Source organism: Equus caballus, chromosome X, assembly GCF_041296265.1.
Source record: "Equus caballus isolate H_3958 breed thoroughbred chromosome X, TB-T2T, whole genome shotgun sequence".
NCBI classification, from domain to species: Eukaryota; Metazoa; Chordata; class Mammalia; order Perissodactyla; family Equidae; genus Equus; species Equus caballus.
Window position 1 is genome coordinate 70,683,928 of NC_091715.1, and position 17,862 is coordinate 70,701,789.

The 17,862-nt window shown below is 43.7% G+C and overlaps 1 protein-coding gene across 3 annotated transcripts in view; it reads right to left on the reverse strand.

Moving 5' to 3' along the window:
* NEXMIF (neurite extension and migration factor) overlaps positions 1-16,594 on the reverse strand; it is a 111,901-nt gene extending 95,307 nt beyond the window's left edge. For 2 of the 3 annotated variants that reach the window (XM_070257506.1, XM_070257507.1), the window contains exon 1: positions 16,031-16,594. The gene's annotated coding sequence lies outside the window, so the exon portion shown is untranslated. The remainder of the gene's footprint in view (positions 1-16,030) is intronic. The other variant, XM_023633278.2, reaches the window with a different exon arrangement.
* Between the last annotated feature and the right edge of the window lie 1,268 nt (positions 16,595-17,862).

Sequence of the window (17,862 nt, forward strand, 5' to 3'; positions counted from 1 at the left end):
AACTGAGCACCCCACCCCACCCATGGTGGGAAACAGCCACTGTCTTTTCCTCGGGGTCAACTCCTCTGAGCTGGGCAGTCCCAGAATTGGGTCCTTGTGGGCCTCAAGGGCTCTCTTATCCTTGGTTTGGAGGTGGAGGGATCTATCAGGGCCTCTTAGTCACACCCCAAGCCATTTCAGAGCACAGAGTAACTGCTCTGAATGAATATTTCAGGAGAAGGAATCCTGGAAATGTCAATCTAGGTTTTGTTGTTGTCATTTTTGTTTTTCAGAAGAACAAGATCTGGTCAAAGGACAGGAACAAACTTGCTGGGGAATATACCTTGGTCCTTGTTTCCTTCTCTTCAAAGTCCTCGCCTATGCTATTCTAATGGCTAAATAGCAAAATTGTGTCTTAAAAATTATTCACTATTCATTATTATTCATTAGCAAGATTTTAATGTACAAATCTGCCTTTTGAAAACTGTGCATTATGACATTATAATGTTAAGTGGAAAAAATAAGAAACAAAAAATGTACAGGAAAAAAGATTGAAAGATCAAAATACTAAAATGGGCAGTCTTTGATTTCTTCATTTTTCTACTCTTCTGTATTTCCCACACTATATTAAAATGGATTATTTTTATAATGGAAAATTGCAGTTTTAGGGGTTGTTTTTCCTCTTTTTGTCATGGAAAGGTTTTGTATACAGGACAGGGAGCCAGGTGTCTTGAGCACAATATTAACTGGACTTAGCAAGTGCTAAGACGTTTTCCTTCTCTGGGCCTCTGCCTCTGTTACTCCTTCATAAAATGGAGTAAGAGACTGACAATGAGGTATCTCTAGAGACCCTTCCAATTTTGCTCTTCAGTGTTTTATAGCCAAAATCACTGGGCTGTCTGAGCTGCCTACAGCCTTTGCAGATTGAGTCTATAGTAGAACTTTGAGCTCTCTGGTCTTAAGAGCTATCAACTGGTTGGACTTTCCAGTTTTCTTGTAATGTGATTATATATTATTTTATCATGAAACAGCATTGTACATGTCAGTGGCTCTAGGGCACAGTTCGAGTGGAAAAGGGGAATCTAAAAAGAAAAACGGAATAAATCTCCAAACAAGATGTTGAATGAATGAAAAGAAAACTAGTTGCAGAATGACACATAGATTAGGATGGGATGTTACTTACATAAATTAAGAAAAACACACAGAACAATTCTATATATTATTTATGGATATATATACACGCATATTTATGTATCTATAGATACACGTATATATATTTGTGTATATATATATATATATATACACACACACATATACATACATACGTAAAAGTATAAAAATAAAATGCAAGAGTACATACCAAATTCATATGTGCCTCTGGGAATGGATGGAAAGGAATGGATCCAGAAATAGGGGACAGAATTTAACTTGTCTGTAATGTTTTATTTCTCTCACTGGAAAAAAAATCTAAAACAAACTTTATGTTAAAAATGGTGGGGCCGGCCCGGTGGCATAGCAGTTAAGTGCGCACATTCCACTTCGGCGGCCCAGGGTTCACTGGTTCGGATCCCGGGTGCAGACATGACACCGCTTGTCAAGCCATGCTGTGGTAGGCATCCTACATATAAAGTAGAGGAAGATGGGCACAGATGTTAGCTCAGGGCCAGTCTTCTCAGCAAAAAGAGGAGGATGGGCAGCAGTTAGCTCAGGGCTAATCTTCCTCAAAAAAGAAAGAAAGAAAGAAAGAAAAAAATGGTAACAGTTGTTATGCAACATGGTAAGTTCGAGAGATCTGCTGTACAACATAGTGCCTACAGTTAACAATACTGTATTGTACGCTTAAAAATTTAAGTGAGTAGATATGTTGTGTTCTCACCACAATAAAAAATGCTAAGTTTGTCGATTCTGAGTAGAGATCCAGGTGGTTTGTTATATAACCGATTGTCAGTGTTTATCGATACTTTTCTAATTATTCAAAATAAAAACATAAATCATTTTTAAAAAAGCAAAAGGTTGCATTATTTTCTATATTTTTCAAAATCTGTGAAATGTTCATGGATTATTCTGATAAATGATGAGTGAATTTAATTTCAAGACTAGGGAAATGGAAAAGAGAAAAAAGTAACAGGACAAAGAAAAAGGAAAGAGGGGAGTCACTGGGATTAACATAGAAAGAGGCCCTGGGTACCCCAGGAACTTTTTACCCAAAATTAACTAACAAATTCCTGTTCTAGACCATAAGCCAAAGATTTAACAACTGGACCTATTACAAGATGGGGGCTCCTAGGTGTTCCAGCCCCTATCACCCACCATGTGTATTTAAAACCTCACTCTGTTTCACTGATTTTTCTCCGGACAGAAACTTCCAGTGAGTCTCCTCCCACTACCTAGCCTTTCAGGGACAAATTTTCCATCTCAGTTTCCAAGGCGGCTGTTACAACACCACAAATCACCTTCTGCCATCCCTTCTTGAGCCAAATTCCTACTGGTTTCCAGGAATCATATGGGGAATATGGTTTTCTGAATTTATTCCCTCACAGTACTCAGCTCACATCGTTTCTTAAACTAAATGTCTTACTACAAAAGCTACACCTACTGAAGATAAAGTTTTTCATTTTTCCCTACTGCCTTCCCCCAAGCTAAATCCCTGTCACAGACAGAAATGACATTTATCCCCCAACTCTGAAGAAAACTCAGTCATCTTGGCTCTTTGCTACATAATGATTGACAATTGAATCCATTTGCTTTTATCAACTCTCTCTCGGTTTCCTCCCTAGCCCCTTTTGTCAGCCCTTTCCCCCAGCCCTCCTTGATTTTTGTGGGCACCTCACAATAAGATGTTTTTGAATGGCTCTTCCCACCCCAACCCTCTGCTATACCCAGGAGCCATAGCCTCTCTTGGCTGATATAACTAAAGTGCTGGCTCCAGACTTTGTTCTCTAAGGGAAGCAATGACCTTGCATCCAGCCGCACAATATGCCATGAAAGCAGCTGCAGTCAAACAAGATATGGATCCCGGGCAACATCAAGGGGAAGGTTGAAGGCTTTACTGATAAGTGAGGGGGGTAGGTTGGGAAGGTGGTCAGGAGGGGGAGGGGGAGTAAATGAGTAAATGGAATGGATAAATACAGGCGTCATGTGTTTGGAAGCAAGAATTCCCCTTACCTCACTGTTCAAAGAGACTACTGATAGGGCAATCTAAGGGAAGGGATCAGGGCTTGGCCTGTAATTATCTCTCTGTCCCTGATTTACAGTGTGGCTTTGGCCAACTCACTTTAAAGTATCTGAGACTCAGTTCTCTCATCTGGAAAAAGTTACCATCATGGAAACTGTTACTGTAGGAAAAGACTTTAGAGATCAGCTCTAGACCAAGCCCTCATTTCATAGTTTGAAAACTCTGAGGCCCAGAGAGGGGAAGCAACTTGTCCTATGTGGTCTTCGATGTTTACCTTCCTAAGTCCATGAGGTTGTTTGTGAGGCCAAACGAAATAAAACATAGGAGCACTTTGACTCCTTTAGAAGAGAGGGTCGATAGAATTATAAGGTGTTATTATTGGCAGCCTCAGTGCCTATGGCCCCTTAACATAACTCTGTCTCCTGAATGAAGACACACCAGTCTGAGTTTTCACTTTCTCAGGACCACTGAACATACAGCTATCTCCCTCAGTTAGCCATCTCAGCAACAAGCTCAGACAGCAGCTCTCTGCTCTGTCATCCACTGCTGCCTCTCCCACCTCAGGCTGTTCCAGCTGCTTGAGCACTCCTTCTCCGTGAGGGTGTGGAAACAGCTGGTCTCCCTAGCATCCTCCTCTGGGCCCGTTGTGGCCAATGGTACCTTACACCATGTGACACCCAGGATTTCAGCGCCATAAGTAGATGACATGGAGCAGGGAGAAGCTCATTACAAAGGGCCTCATAAAGGGTTATTGGGAGTGAGGTTAAGAGGCACACAGATCAGAAAAAGGCTGAGGAAGTCCAACAGGACAGAAGGCAAAATAAAGAGGATACCTAGGATCACACTTCTTCCAGGGCATATTATGCCAAAATTGTTTTTCATTTAAAAGAATAATTTGAGGGTACTCTTGTCTAGTATATGACCTGGCTGTCTGAGGCAGGCCTCTGGATTCTTCACTCTAATAAACTGAATTTTCAGAAAATAAAGGAATCCCATTCCTGATGTTAGCTGCATCCACTTTAGGCTTCCGTTAATCAATGGTACTCAATGCTGGAAGATATCGAAGTCATACCTGAGGGTAGAATGGTAAAGGTGAAAACCAAAAGGGAGAGATTAGTCTACCTACCTGATTTTCAGCATCTTTCAGTGGTTGGCTAGAAGTGACTTGGCCTTGATGAATCATGAATCTTTGGGATGAACAATATCATGACATCACCACCTTATCTGGACAATAAACAAATGAGTCTTTCCATTTATCCAGGTGCTAAATTATAATTATATGTAGCTACCAAAGCATTACTGAAATAGGGTAAAAAACAGTGGCTTATAGGAAAAGGGTGAGATCAATGGCAAGGAAGAATGATTCCAGGTTCTCTTCCCAGATCTGCATAGCAGTGTCCTGATCCTTTGGCCCCTCTGCTTAAGTGGTGACCACTGTCTTTAAAATTAAGCTGCATATTTGGAGCCTTCTTGAGAGACAAAGTAACAAATTGGGATTTTGGTTGCTCCCACTATTATCATCTCCATATCTCTGAGTGATAGACCAGGCACACTCATCTCTTCCCCACAGATATACATATGGAAGAATATAGTTGAGCCATGGTCTAGGATTTAGCCACTGATACCTTGGCCTTGGGTTATAAAGCATGTCTCTCTATCTCTTTATAGCCTAACTTTCAAACTGCTTCTTCCTCAGATGAGTATGTGTTTTTGTTTAGCTTTAAGTCAAACCACATGAATCTGAAAAAAACACTTTAGGCACAACTCCCCTTCCTTTCACCTATTTAGCCAAATGGATTTGACTGTCATTTATGAAACATCTTAACATTTCAAGGCCACAGCTTTGCACAAATAGGATTTGCTATGGGAAAAGGCAACATGACTTATCTACCACCCATACAACACACATTTAATAAACAATGGGTACACCTCTTCCCTTGCCAAGAGGTACAGTACATAGGCAGTCCATAAAAACAAGCACACAGAGATGTATATACAAATATAGAGAGCCAGTAGGGGAAAATGTTACTGAGCTTCCCCAAGGGGAGATTGAGAACACTGAATCTACATTGAGGACACCCCTACAAATCTAAGCAAAGAGAGATTTGAGAAGGCAAGAGTTATGCCAGTGCACAAAGAAGCTGTGTAACAGGGTCTACTGACTCTCTGAGCCTTGGACAAAAAGTTCCAAGTCAACATGGAGCTCTGTGAAGGACAGAGCTCTTTCACAAATACCCTCCCACTTGGCTGAGCATATTGGAAGTCTCCAGGATCAGAACATTGGTGCCACCAAGATGCCAAACAAACCCTAGATTCTACAAACCAAATGAATACCCTTTTCATAACCTACTCTTTTCTGTTAATATTTCCTTAATCAATGGTTACTTCAGTCACGGAAGTAGAGTTTTTTGCCATGAATAAACAATCTAACTTCTCTCCAATGGCAAAGACTTTCCATTTAACCAAATGAAGTACAGGAATCTGCAGCATGTCACTCCACCTCTCTTACCAGGATTGAGAGGGAAAAACTTGGTTAATACTATGGTATAGTTTCTACCAGCTCTACTGGATCCATATTATCCAGCTGAGTTCCCTGTACCCCTATCTCTCTAGTAGTCACAGCACCTCAGGTTTTGGAACCAAACCCCAGCTTTAGACCTCAGATTCAATAACTAAGTCTGTTTTATTTTACCTGTGCCACAGTATCTAACCCCAAACTTCAATTCTTATAGGATCAAGCTCCCTTCTGCACCCCCAGTCTTCCTAAAACAGTGACGGAAATGTTCTACATCTGTGTTGTCCAGTATGGTAGCCACTACCCACATATGGCCATAAAGCACTTGAAATGTGACTGAATTCCAACTTCCACCCAGCAGTAGTGAGAAACCCTGTCCTCCAAGTATGAACAGAGGCTGAGTGGAGAACCTGGACTTCTACTTCCATCTGGCAGTAACAAGGCAGCATACTCCCTTCCCCAGCTGGAGCAGTGTCATAAAAAGCTAGCTAAAACAAAAGGTTTAAATAAGATCCAGAGTCTCATAATATACTACAAAAATGTCCAAGTTTCAGTCAAAAATCACTCATCATACCAAGAACCAGAAAGATCTCAAACTGCATGAAGAAAAGCAATCAACAGATGCCAGAGCCAAAATGACAGGGATGTTAGAATTATCTGACTATTATCCGATTTTAAAGGAGCCATGACAAAATTGCTTCAATAAGAAATTACAAACACTCATGAAACAAATGAAAAACAGAAAGTCTCAGCAAAGTAATAGAAGATATATGGAAGAACCAACGGAAATTTTAGAAATAAAAAATATAATAACTGAAATTTTAAAAAATCTCAACAGATGGGCTCTAGAGCAGAATGGAAAGGACTGAGGAAAGAATCAGCTAACTTGAAGATAGAACAATAGAAATTATCCAGTCTGAATAACAGAGAAAAATAGACTGAAAAAAAAGAGAACAGGGCCTCAGGACCTGTGGGACTATAAAAAAATATCTAATTTTCCTGTCATCAGAGGAGGCCTGAAACAATACAATAAAGAAAGCAGGCCAGAAAAAGTATTGAAAGAAATAATGACTGAAGACTTCTCAAACTTGGCAAAAGACATAAACCTATGGATTCAAGAAGCTGAGAGTATTCCAAACTGGATAAACCCAAAGAAATTCATTCCAAGGCACATCATAGTCAAACTTCTGAAAACTAAAGGCATTAAAAAAAAGATCTTGAAAGCATTGAGGAAGAAATGATGCCTTACCTACACGGGAAAAAGCAATTTGAATGTCAGCAGATTTCTCATCAGAACCCATGGAGGTCAGAAGGAAGTGGCACAACCTTTATCAAGTGCTGAAAGAAAACAACTGTCAACTCAGAATCCTATATCCAGTGAAAATATTCTTCAGGAATGAAGGAAGGATCAAGAAATTCTCAGATGAAGGAAAACTAAGAAAATTGCTGCCAACAAAGTTACATTAAAAGAATAGCTAAAGTAAGTTCTTTAAACAGAAAGAAAACATAAAAGAAGGAATCTTGGAACCTCAGGAAGGAGGAAAACAACAGAAAGAGTAAAAGTAAGAGTAAATACAACTGACTTTGCTTATTCTGAGTTTTCTAAATTATGTTTGACAGTTGAAGCAAAAATTATAACACTGATGTAGTTCTAATTATATATAGAAGAAATATTTAAGACAATGGCATTATAAATGAAGGAGGATAAAAGGACTTAAAAAGAGGTAAGGTTTACTAAAACAGGTAAAATGTTGATACTTGTGGACTGTGATAAGTTATGTATAAGCACTCTGGAAAACAGTTTTTCAATTTCTTAAAAAACTAAACCTACACTTAGCATATGACTCAGCAATCACACTCCTGGGCATTTTCCCCAGAGAAATGACAACTTATGTTCACACAAAAATCTGTACACTAACCTGCACAGCTTTATTTGTAATAGCCAAAAGCTGGAGACAACCAATACGTCCCTCAACAGGTAAATGGTCAAACAAACTGATACATTCATACCATGGAATACTGTTCAACAGTAAAAAGGAATGTACTGTTTATACACAAAACAGCTGGGATGGATCACGAGGGCAGTATGCTGAGTGAAAAAAGCCAACCTGAAAAAGTCACAGACTCTATGACTCCATTTATAAAATATTTGTCAAATGACAAAACTGTAAATTTAGAAAAATGATTAGTGATTGCCAGGGGTGAGAGATAGTGGGGGTGAGGGGGGTAAGTGTGACTATAAATACAACAAAAGGGTAGCAAAAGAGAGATGTTTTGTGGTGATGAAACAGTACTTTATCTTGATTGTGGTGATGGTCACACAAATCTACACATGATAAAATGACATAGAACTAGACACACTCATTGTTCCAATGTCAAGTTTACGGTTTTGATCTTATACTATAGTTATGTAAGGTGTAACTACTGGGGAGAACTGAGTGAAGGGTACATAGGACCTCTCTGTCCTTGCAACCTCCTGTGAATCTACAATTATTCCAAAATTTGAAAAACATCAAGTCACAGTGGTAGGCAGAGTAATAACACTCTCAAGTAGTCCATGTCCTACTCCTAGAACCTGTGAATATGGTAGGTTATATGGCACAAGGGGAATTAAGGTTGCAGATGGAATTAAGTTTGAAAATAAACTAACCTTAAGATGGAGAGACTATCCTGTATCCAGCTGGACCCAATGTAATTACAGTGGTCTTTAAAAGTGAAAGAGGGAGGCAGAAAAGTGAAAGTCAGAGAAGGAGATGCAACACTAGGAGCAAGACTGAAGTGATACGATGTAATAAATCAATCTACCATCGCTGACTTTGAGGATGGAGGGGGACAACAAGCCAAGAAATGTGGGCAGACTCTAGAAGCTGAAAAAATCAAGGAAATGGAATTTCTCCTATAGCCTCCAGAAAGGAATGCAGCCCTGCCCACCCTTTGATTTTAGCCCAGTGAGGCCTATTTCAGATTCCTGACCTCTAGAACTGTAGGATAATCAATTTGTTGTTTTAAACCACGAAGTTTTTGGTAATTTGTTACAGCAGCCATAGAAAACTAATACAATCACCAAGTAGGGGTTAAAAACTAACCCACTCAAAGATGGACAACTGGCTTTTTGCAGAGTACATTCAACTCATTAGTCAGAAGTCAATGACTGTGGTATAATCTTATGTCAATGATCAACACATCATAGCTAATGCTATTTGCAATTCCACATCACTAGTGATAGCAATGACAGAAATCTTGCCTTAGAATTGCAAGGAAAAGAAACATGTTACTCCCTATTAAATGGGGCCTGTTAAGCCAATGCAGAAATAAGAACTGAAGCATTTGTGCCACGGAGGCTGGAAATCTTGTTTCAACTTAGCTAGAGATACCTGTTTGCCAAGGAATTTCCTGATGTGTGAGGAAAACAGGGACTCTATACTTATTTTCTAACAGGGAGAATATAGAAATAATAGAAAAATGCATCAAATTAGAAAAAAGGTGGGGTAAATTAATACAGATGGTAAAAAGACCCAGCTAGGAACAAAGCAAATTGCCTGTAAGACAGGAGAATCTGTTTTACTCTTTTCTCTATCCTTAGTATCCCAGTGCTTAGCACAGAGTAGATGCTCAATAAATGTTTGCTGAATTGAATTAGAAATGATCTTTAATGGATCCTTCCAGATTTAGGATTCTATTAGCCCTCATACTCTGCCACACTCCAAACTGCTAAACAAGAAGAAAGAGACAGGCAATAAACATTTATTCACGGATGGGAATACCACCTATTCCTACCACCCCAGCTGCAAGGCACAGATATGACATATATTCACGTTTGCAGAACTAAGGAGCTCTGCCTTTAATATACGATGTTAGGGTTCCAAGGTGGCTAATACTCCAAAAGACCCATGAGTCCCAAGGGTCCTCATGAAGATATCTGGACACCACCTCCCTCTCTGACTCCACCACCTTACCTAACAATAGGTACTAGCAAGAGTTCCATATTCTTGTCAAGACCATTGACTAAGAGAAATACATAGAGATAGAGAGACAGATGAAAGAGGGACAGATGGGAACAGGCAAGCCAGAGTGAGCTTTTATGAAATATATTTTATATATTTATAATGAACTTGTGAACAGTGAGTGCAGAACAGACATTTTTAAGAATCTGAAAATTGACAAGTCAAGGATTTGGGAAACTAGCCTTGACTTGGTTTTGGTGAGAATAGTAATGTCAAAGTGAGTGTTAAGTGACTCTTTTTCATAATAAAAGATGCCCATGAAGGCTAATCAGAAAAGTGCTTAGAACAGTAGCTAAGAGCTGTGCAGTATAAGTATACTAATAACAGGCTTTCTTGAGAGAGCCATTTTCATGGCTTCCATTTCAAGCTACCGTGACCATGACAGCCATGCAACAAGAATTCTTGTAACAATTGGGCAAAGGCTAGTGCAGAGGTTTTCCACTCACAATGCATGGTTGGACTTCCTGAAAATGTATGCAAGTGTCACATATGTAAATGTGCACTTTTCTGAAGAGAGTATCCTTGGCATTCATCAAATTTTCACGTGGCTTCATGCCAAAAAAAAAAAAAAGGTTAGGAACCACTAAGCTAGATGGTGATGGCTCATTTTTTCTACTCCCCTACTCAGTAAAGCATGTCTTCAGAATGTGTTCCAGTTATTTAGTAACTAAAGAGACAGCAGGTCTCTGTTAAAGCAACTTGCTGAGACCTGGTCTCTGGGTTAATAAATCACATGCATGCACGGAACAACGTGGCAAATACTGAGAAGGAGGACACAAAGAATTTAGTGGCACCACAAAATTTAGGTTATTGCAACAGGCAGGAAAGAAAAGATCACTATTGACATTTTGACTCAAACAAACAAGTTCACATGTGGATCTCACTTTCTGGGTCATCCCCTGCCAGTCCACCAGGTTCCGCATAATCTCCCAAGCCCTAGATACCAGCCGACAGGTACGTGTTCAGGAAATGTGGACTCATTTTGACATTGGCCTAAGTAAAGCTTAATTACGAAGGAGAAGCTTGAAAACACTTACAAAAGCAACTCTAAATGGCTCCACACTTTCTTCTTGTCTGCATTCTTTCTTTTTCCATAGCAGGCCAGATTTAGCCTGTGGGGCATAGTTTCTTTTGACCCTAGCTCTAGATCAATGAAAGCCAATTATGGATACTTATGACTAGAAGGCAGTTTAAAAGCTTATCTTGTCCATTACAGAAAAGGCAAACGGGAATATATGCAATATAAATATATATATTTATATTTTATTTATATATCTATATATTTGGCAAGACCACATGCAAACTATTCTGGACAGAGAGTGTTATCTGTGCACCTCTCAAAACATATTCTAAAAAGAATAATTCACACTTCCACTGGTAACACCTTCTTTTGTCTTACAACTACCACGGTCAGGATGATCTTTCTAAACTGAAATGTCTCCTGACATGCTTTAAGCTTACTACCTATTACCAGTTTTTCATGAAAGTAAGAACCACTCTCCAGCATGCAGACAGCACCTCTTCACATGTGTTTGCGCGCGCGTGTGTGTGTGTGTGCGTGCACGCACGCACACACACACACACATTTTGGAGAGATGTCTCTTTGGGCCCAATAATTCAATTCCATCAAGCCCAAAGGCTGAATCATTTCTGGGATCTAATCCTCCAGAAAGACTTCTTAGCTAGAAAAATAACAGGCCGAGCCAGTTAAGGGACTACGACATCTTCAAAGCTCATTATCCCCCCAAGTTTTACAAATATAACCATCTTGCTAAATCAAGAAGTACAGTTTGATTTAAATGTTGCTTATAGTTATGGTGACCACAGAATTTTTTGTCCAAGCTGGGACACTTTTTTTTTTTTTAAAGATTTTTATGTTTTCCTTTTTCTCCCCAAAGCCCCCCGGTACATAGCTGTATACTCTTAGTTGTGGGTCCCTCTAGCCGTGGCATGTGGGACGCCGCCTCAGCGTGGCCCGATGAGCAGTGCCATGTCCGCGCCCAGGACTCGAACCAATGAAACACTGGGCCGCCTGCAGCGGAGCGCACGAACCCAACCACTCGGCCACGGGGCCGGCCCCTAACCTGGGACACTTTTGAGGGTGAAATAAGTATGCTGAGACAACAGGTATAAATCACAACATATGGCCACCCTACTTATAGTCCTCCAAAGAGGAAATGCTTTAACTTCCCCCAAACAAAACAAATCTCTATGCCTGTTCTCAACGAAGGATGGCTTGGTTCTACTCTAGCAGTCAGGCCCATGGTATAATCCTGGCCTCTAACCTCTAAATCTCCTCAGGTTAAACATTAGGAGCAGCTTCTTGCTTAGGCTAGTTGTGTAATACTTGAAATGGGGTACTGAGGAAGAGAAGTGTAACTTTTTAAATGGGGTTTGGGGGTGTTTGCGAAAATAGAGAATTTTTCATACCAAAATCATCTTACTGGGGATAGATAAAATGACCTATTGAAGTGCCTTGTAGGAAAATAGAAATTATGTACATAGTAGTGTATCCCAAAGACTTCAGCCCTTTTTCCACCAGAAAACGAGGGAGGGAAAGACATTAGGTCATAGTGCTTATCTACAGAAAAAGAGACCAAAAAGAGCATGTTCCCTGACAGAGGCCTGCAAATCACTGTGGGCAATGAGGGTCTGGAGGGAAGAGAGACAAAGAGGGTCCTCATCCCTTACTTTGTACTCAGCCCAGAAAAGGCCTTACCATCACTAAAAGGCAGCTTCCCCCTGCCCCCCACTCTACTCTCCTGGCTGATCCCACCCCAGACCAGATTTCCCCAAGGTTGTGATGTGTTTACTGTTGTACAAGGCCGGTGTTGTGTGAGAAGACAGGAATGTTCACTTCTGCCTAAAATGAAATTTCTGAGCGAGAGAAAAGGTCTGAAGTTAAAGGTAGCCTCAAGTGATGTGGTCTTGTCCAGTGCCCTTTGTTTTGTTTCCAAGCAGCCCTGGAGAAGTGGCAGGAAGAGACCAACAAGTCCTTTGTGCCTAATGCTATGTCCTTGGGTTTGAAAAGGTGCTTTCTGGTGGAGAAACTGTCAGGAAGCTAGCTGATGGGCAATTTTTCAGAGGACGTAAAAGGGAAAAACATATAAAGAAATTAAAACGTCCAAACCTGAAATCTTTAAGATGGGAAAAGCAGGGAAGCCCGATGACCTACTCCTTAGTATATCACTTCCCTTCCCCATCATCCACTTTGGTCCTTCTCTCCTTTTTCTCACCGGAAGCCGGAAAACTTAAACCATGTATGTACCACCAGATAAATAAATTTAAAGATAATGTAAGAGAGTCAAAGGCCAATTAGAATCTCCTTTTCTCCCCTCACTAAGGGATTTGGAGGAAAAAAAAAATATTTACTAGAACTGGACTTAGGAACAGAGAACTGCAATCAATACTTCTTTGGTTAGGGTAGTTTCTCTCCCAAGCAGATACTTCCGTGAGACCAGGACCTCCACAGTGATTGTGTCATAAATCCATGAGCACATCTTTGAGTGTTTAAAATCTAGCACTTATGACTTTTCTCATCTCTCTTTTCCCACCTCCCAAACACAAGCGACAGCACCACATCTTTAGTTCTCTCTGCTCACTGGGGAGTTTACAGGTGATCAGAAGATTGTGGAAAAAAGAAAGAGAAGAGAGACAGATTGAGTAAAACAGACAGAAAGCAGCAGTGTTCTGCACTTGTTTTACTTTGACAACAGAGTGCTATAAGTTTGCTTATGTGTGTGTGTGTGTGTTTTAGAAAGCACTGATGCATTGAAGATTTATTCACTGAACAGGTTGATTTATTTAACAGACTTGACATATGTCAAATTCTATCATGTGCTTACATAATTGTTACCCATTTATCAGAGCTGTTATTTAGCCAAATATTTGTTTTAAAAGTATTTTCCTTTAAGTGACGTTCTCTAGTCCACTGCACAATCAATCCATGGTTCATTTTAATTATGTTATGTTATAACAACAGCTATTTGGTAGAGGCCTCTGAAATCTAATCTTCCCAGGGCCATTTCACCTCTACCCAAAATCTATTCCTTTTTTTCCTAGTAATAAATTTCCGTTAAAATCGCACCATAGGGAAAATTTTAAAAATACGTACAACGTTATGGTATTTTACACTTGATTTCCAAAAAAAAGTAGTTTCTTAACATACTGTTAAAATCACAGATTTGAATACTGTTAAGCTAAAAAACTGATCGTAAGGACAAAATGAGACAATTTGTGCGTGTGTGTGTGTGTGTTTGTGTGTGTGTGAATGTGTGTCTGTGGGGTATGGAAGGCTGGTTGGGACAGCCAGGGGAGGGCTAGGTGGGTAATTAGAATAAGAGACAGTAAACGGGGTCCAATTTCAAGTCTTAAATTTTGTTGAATCACCCTACTCCATCTGAACACATGTGCACAAAAATCTTATTTTTTCAACTCAAATGTATGCAATCTATCTAGGTTCTGTGGGAGGTAAAATATTGGAAGGTATTTCCAAGAAACAAAAATGTCTAACCACTAGCTGCCATAGTTGGTTTGAGTTTCTCTATTGTAAATATGCCCTTTGCAAAAGCAAGAGGCTCGTTTTGACCTCCCAGGTCAAGGAGAATGGGGACTAGGAAAGATGTGGTGGGGGAGAGAGGAAGGGAAAATCCCACCACCACACAAGTAAATCTTTGACCTAGTAAGCAAACACATTTTTGTTGTTACTGCTGGGTAAAATGTACAAGTCTTCCAGAAATTAGACACTGTAATAAAAATGTACTAGCCCAAATTTAAATTGCTCACTAGACAGATGGTTAATTATATTCACAGCCACATATTTCACTGGGATAGAGTTTCAGACGCTCAGCCAGTTTTATTTGATTAGCCAGTTTCCCAGTTAATATGTAAAATGACAGTTACTTAGGGGTTTTTTGTTCCCTTCTAAAAATGTATTTTAAATAAGTGTAAATTCTCCTCAGCCAAGAGAACGTCATTGCCGTAAATAAAACGTTTGGTCATATGTTACCCCATGGGACAAGACGTAAGGAAGATTCACCCCCCAAAACCCAGATGGTCTGTGTAGTTCAGAGAAGACCACTGGAGCACCTTTTCTCGCCAAACAAAATATTTCAGGAACTATTAGCACACTCTGCTCCTCCACCAGAAACGAGTGAGGAGACACTCAAATCCCAGGTCAAAGTGTTTGAGATGCTTTTTAAAAACAGCCCTGGCAGCCCTACACACAAATCACGTCTTTTCAGATAACAGTCTAGAAAATGGAACGTTAGGAAAAGGCCACATAGCTAAGTATACTGCTGTGCACAGAATTCAACGAAATGCTGGGGTCAAAACCCAGAAGCAAGATACGAAACCCATTTATTCCAAAATGCAACCAGAAGCTCGACAAAAATCAAGTGTGCTGGTGTCAAAATGGGGATGTCAATTTTTTTTTTAACTTCGAAAAAGAAAACCTTGCGCTGGTGATTCGGTCCTTCACGAATCAGACAGACAGAAGCAGTCATGCTGAAACCACTGGATTCCTCAGCAGAAGGGCGCCAACTCAGCGGCGCCTTTTCCACACTTTCCCGGAGCCGGGCCCGCTCCCCGCGCCAGCTCCCGGCCTCCCCGCCCCACCGGGTGTGCGAGACCCGAGCAGACGGCTGCTGCGGGGCGCGGCGGAGCGCAGCGCCAGAAACCACGCAGGGAAGCATCAACTCGACTGTCACTGAGAGCGGGAAGGGGCCGCGGGCCAATTTCCGCAAAGGTGACAAGCTGGGCGAGGCTTGGGAGGGCCCCCAACTTATACCTACCCGCGGCCCCGGTCGGGCGGCGCGTGCTCGGGGGCGCTCTCTGGCCCTCAGGGCAGCTCTGCGCGCGCGGGAGGCGCCGGAGCCGGCGCTTCGCACCTTGGCCGCTTTGGCCCTGGCGCCCGGGCGCAGTCGCAGCGTGGGTTTTCCCGCTCGCGCCGAAGCGTGCGGTGTCTCTGCCCGCTCCCGGGTCAGGATCTCCCTGGGCACCAGCCCAAAAGGAGGCTGCACTCTGCGGGTCCCCGCTGGCCGGCTGTGTGCGTGCGACGCGGCGGCCCGGCCCGCTCGCCTCCCCTCCCCCCCGCCCCCGGCGCCAGCACAGAGGCCTTTCCTAGATTGCAGTGCCTGTCAGGGCTACTCGGGATCTCTCGCCCTCGCCGCCTCGCTTCCTCGTACACAGACACACACATGCACGCCATTCTCACACTGACGTCCTCCCTTCCGTTTTTCCTTCCTCCTCTTCTTGCTCGGCGTCCCCCAATTCGTTCCACCCTCTGCCGCCGCCACCCCTGCAAGCCGGGGAGCCGGCGAGAAGGCCAGGGGGCTGGATGGCAGCGCTCGTACTCACCTCACAGGCCGACTCCCGAGGCGCACGTCGCTGGCGGGCTCAGGCAGCGGGCGCCGGAGCTGGCGCGGCCGCCGTCAACGCTGGGCTGCCGCCGCCGCCGCCGCTGCTCGAGCTGCCGCCGCCGCCGCCGCTGCTACTGCTGCCGCCGCCGCCGCCGCCTCTGCCTGAGCTCCATGCGCCGGGCCCGCCAGGTGGACGCGCCTCTCTCCCTCAGGCGCCGCCGCCGCCGCCGCCGCGCTAGATGGAGTCAGAGCTGTGGGGCTCTCTCGCCCTGAAACTCAGCGCCTCAGCGGCTGCCGGCTGCTCCCGCGGTCCGCGCTTCGCGGGCAGCACCGCTCGCTCGGGCCGGGGCTACCTCAGCAGCAGGCTGCGCGCGCGGCGCTGAAGCCCGCTCGGTGCGGTGGCTGCAGTCGTCCGCGGGAGGGAGAGGGAAGGAGGGCGGCTGCCACTGTCGCTATCGCTGTTAAAGCTATTGCTAAATGCTGCTACTGCCGCTACTGCTACTGCTGTGGCGGCGGCGGCGGCTGCTGCTGCTGCTGCTGCTGATGCTACTGGTTTTCCTTCCCGGGTTCTCCCCCTGCCTGGTCCCCCTCCTCCCCCCTTTCCTCCTCCCCCCCCTTCTCCTCCCTCCGCCGCTTTTCTCAGAGCCTCTGCGGACGCTGCCTGGTCTCCGCTTCTCTCCGGGCTGCCTCTGCCCATTCAGAAAGGTGCCCAGAGTGGGACTGCCTCGGCTGCCACCATCGCTATTGCCCCTGCCATTGTTTCCTCCAACACGGCTGTTCTTGCTGGACGCGTTCCCCCCTCTACCTTCCTTCCCCACCACAAGCCTCCCTTTCCTTCCCACTCTCTCTTTACCCTTTCTACGGTCCCTTCCCCATGTGCCCCCTCCCACTCTGTCCGTCTGTCCTTCCCGCCCCTCAGGCGCCCGGGAGCGCGCACTGCGCGGCCACCTGTAATAAAGGGCGCGCACCCCCCTTCCCCACCCCCACCCCCACCCCGCCCCCCACTCGCATCCTTGCAGCCAGCCCAGTCCACGACGCCAGTGGCGTGTTGTTCCCCGGGCAGACACGCAGCTGGACACTACTCTCCCATGCCTTATGGGGCAGTTATGTGTACAGATAGGGGCGCTCTGAAGTTTGGGGAAGAATATTTCAACGGCTTCTTCTACCAAGCATCTAACCATTCAACCTCTGCCTACCCTTAACTTCAGAGCCTAGGCCCTCAGGAGGGTGGGTCGTGTTGGAAGGGTAGGTCATTCCCCAAAGAATTGGCGAGAGGTGTTTTTTGGAATAAAGAAGGAGAAAAGAAGGGAACATGAGAATGCCGGGAAGGAAATGGGATCTGCCTGACTGCTGTCATTGAGAAATCCCTTAGGTGGTCATTTCCCTTCAGAATTCCTGGGTACCCAACAGAAAACAGCAAGGGATTTGAGAGTAACTTAGAAGGGACCATTTAGCACTCCTGGAGCCCTGCCCTGGTAAGGTTGGGGCCTGAACCCCTGAGCCACCACCCCTAGGAGCCAGGGCAAGAGATGGAAAGGTTCGTGCTAGAACAGAAGGGGTAAAACTAAGCTACTTTTGTGTGCACTTGCTCCCGCAAGCCATTGCCTAGGCACAGCTTCTCCAGTCAGGCAAACCGGATTACAGGTTTCTCTGCTGCCATAGCTGCAGCCTCATTTTGCTGCCAGGGCTCAGGCTTTGAGACTCGATGTGTGCGACTTCTGACCATCACCCTCAGTGGAGCCTCTATGGCCTGTCACACAGCCTCTCTCCAGAAATAGCACACGGTTGGGGGGGGGGGACCTGTTTCCGTTTCCCTGACAAAGTACAAGA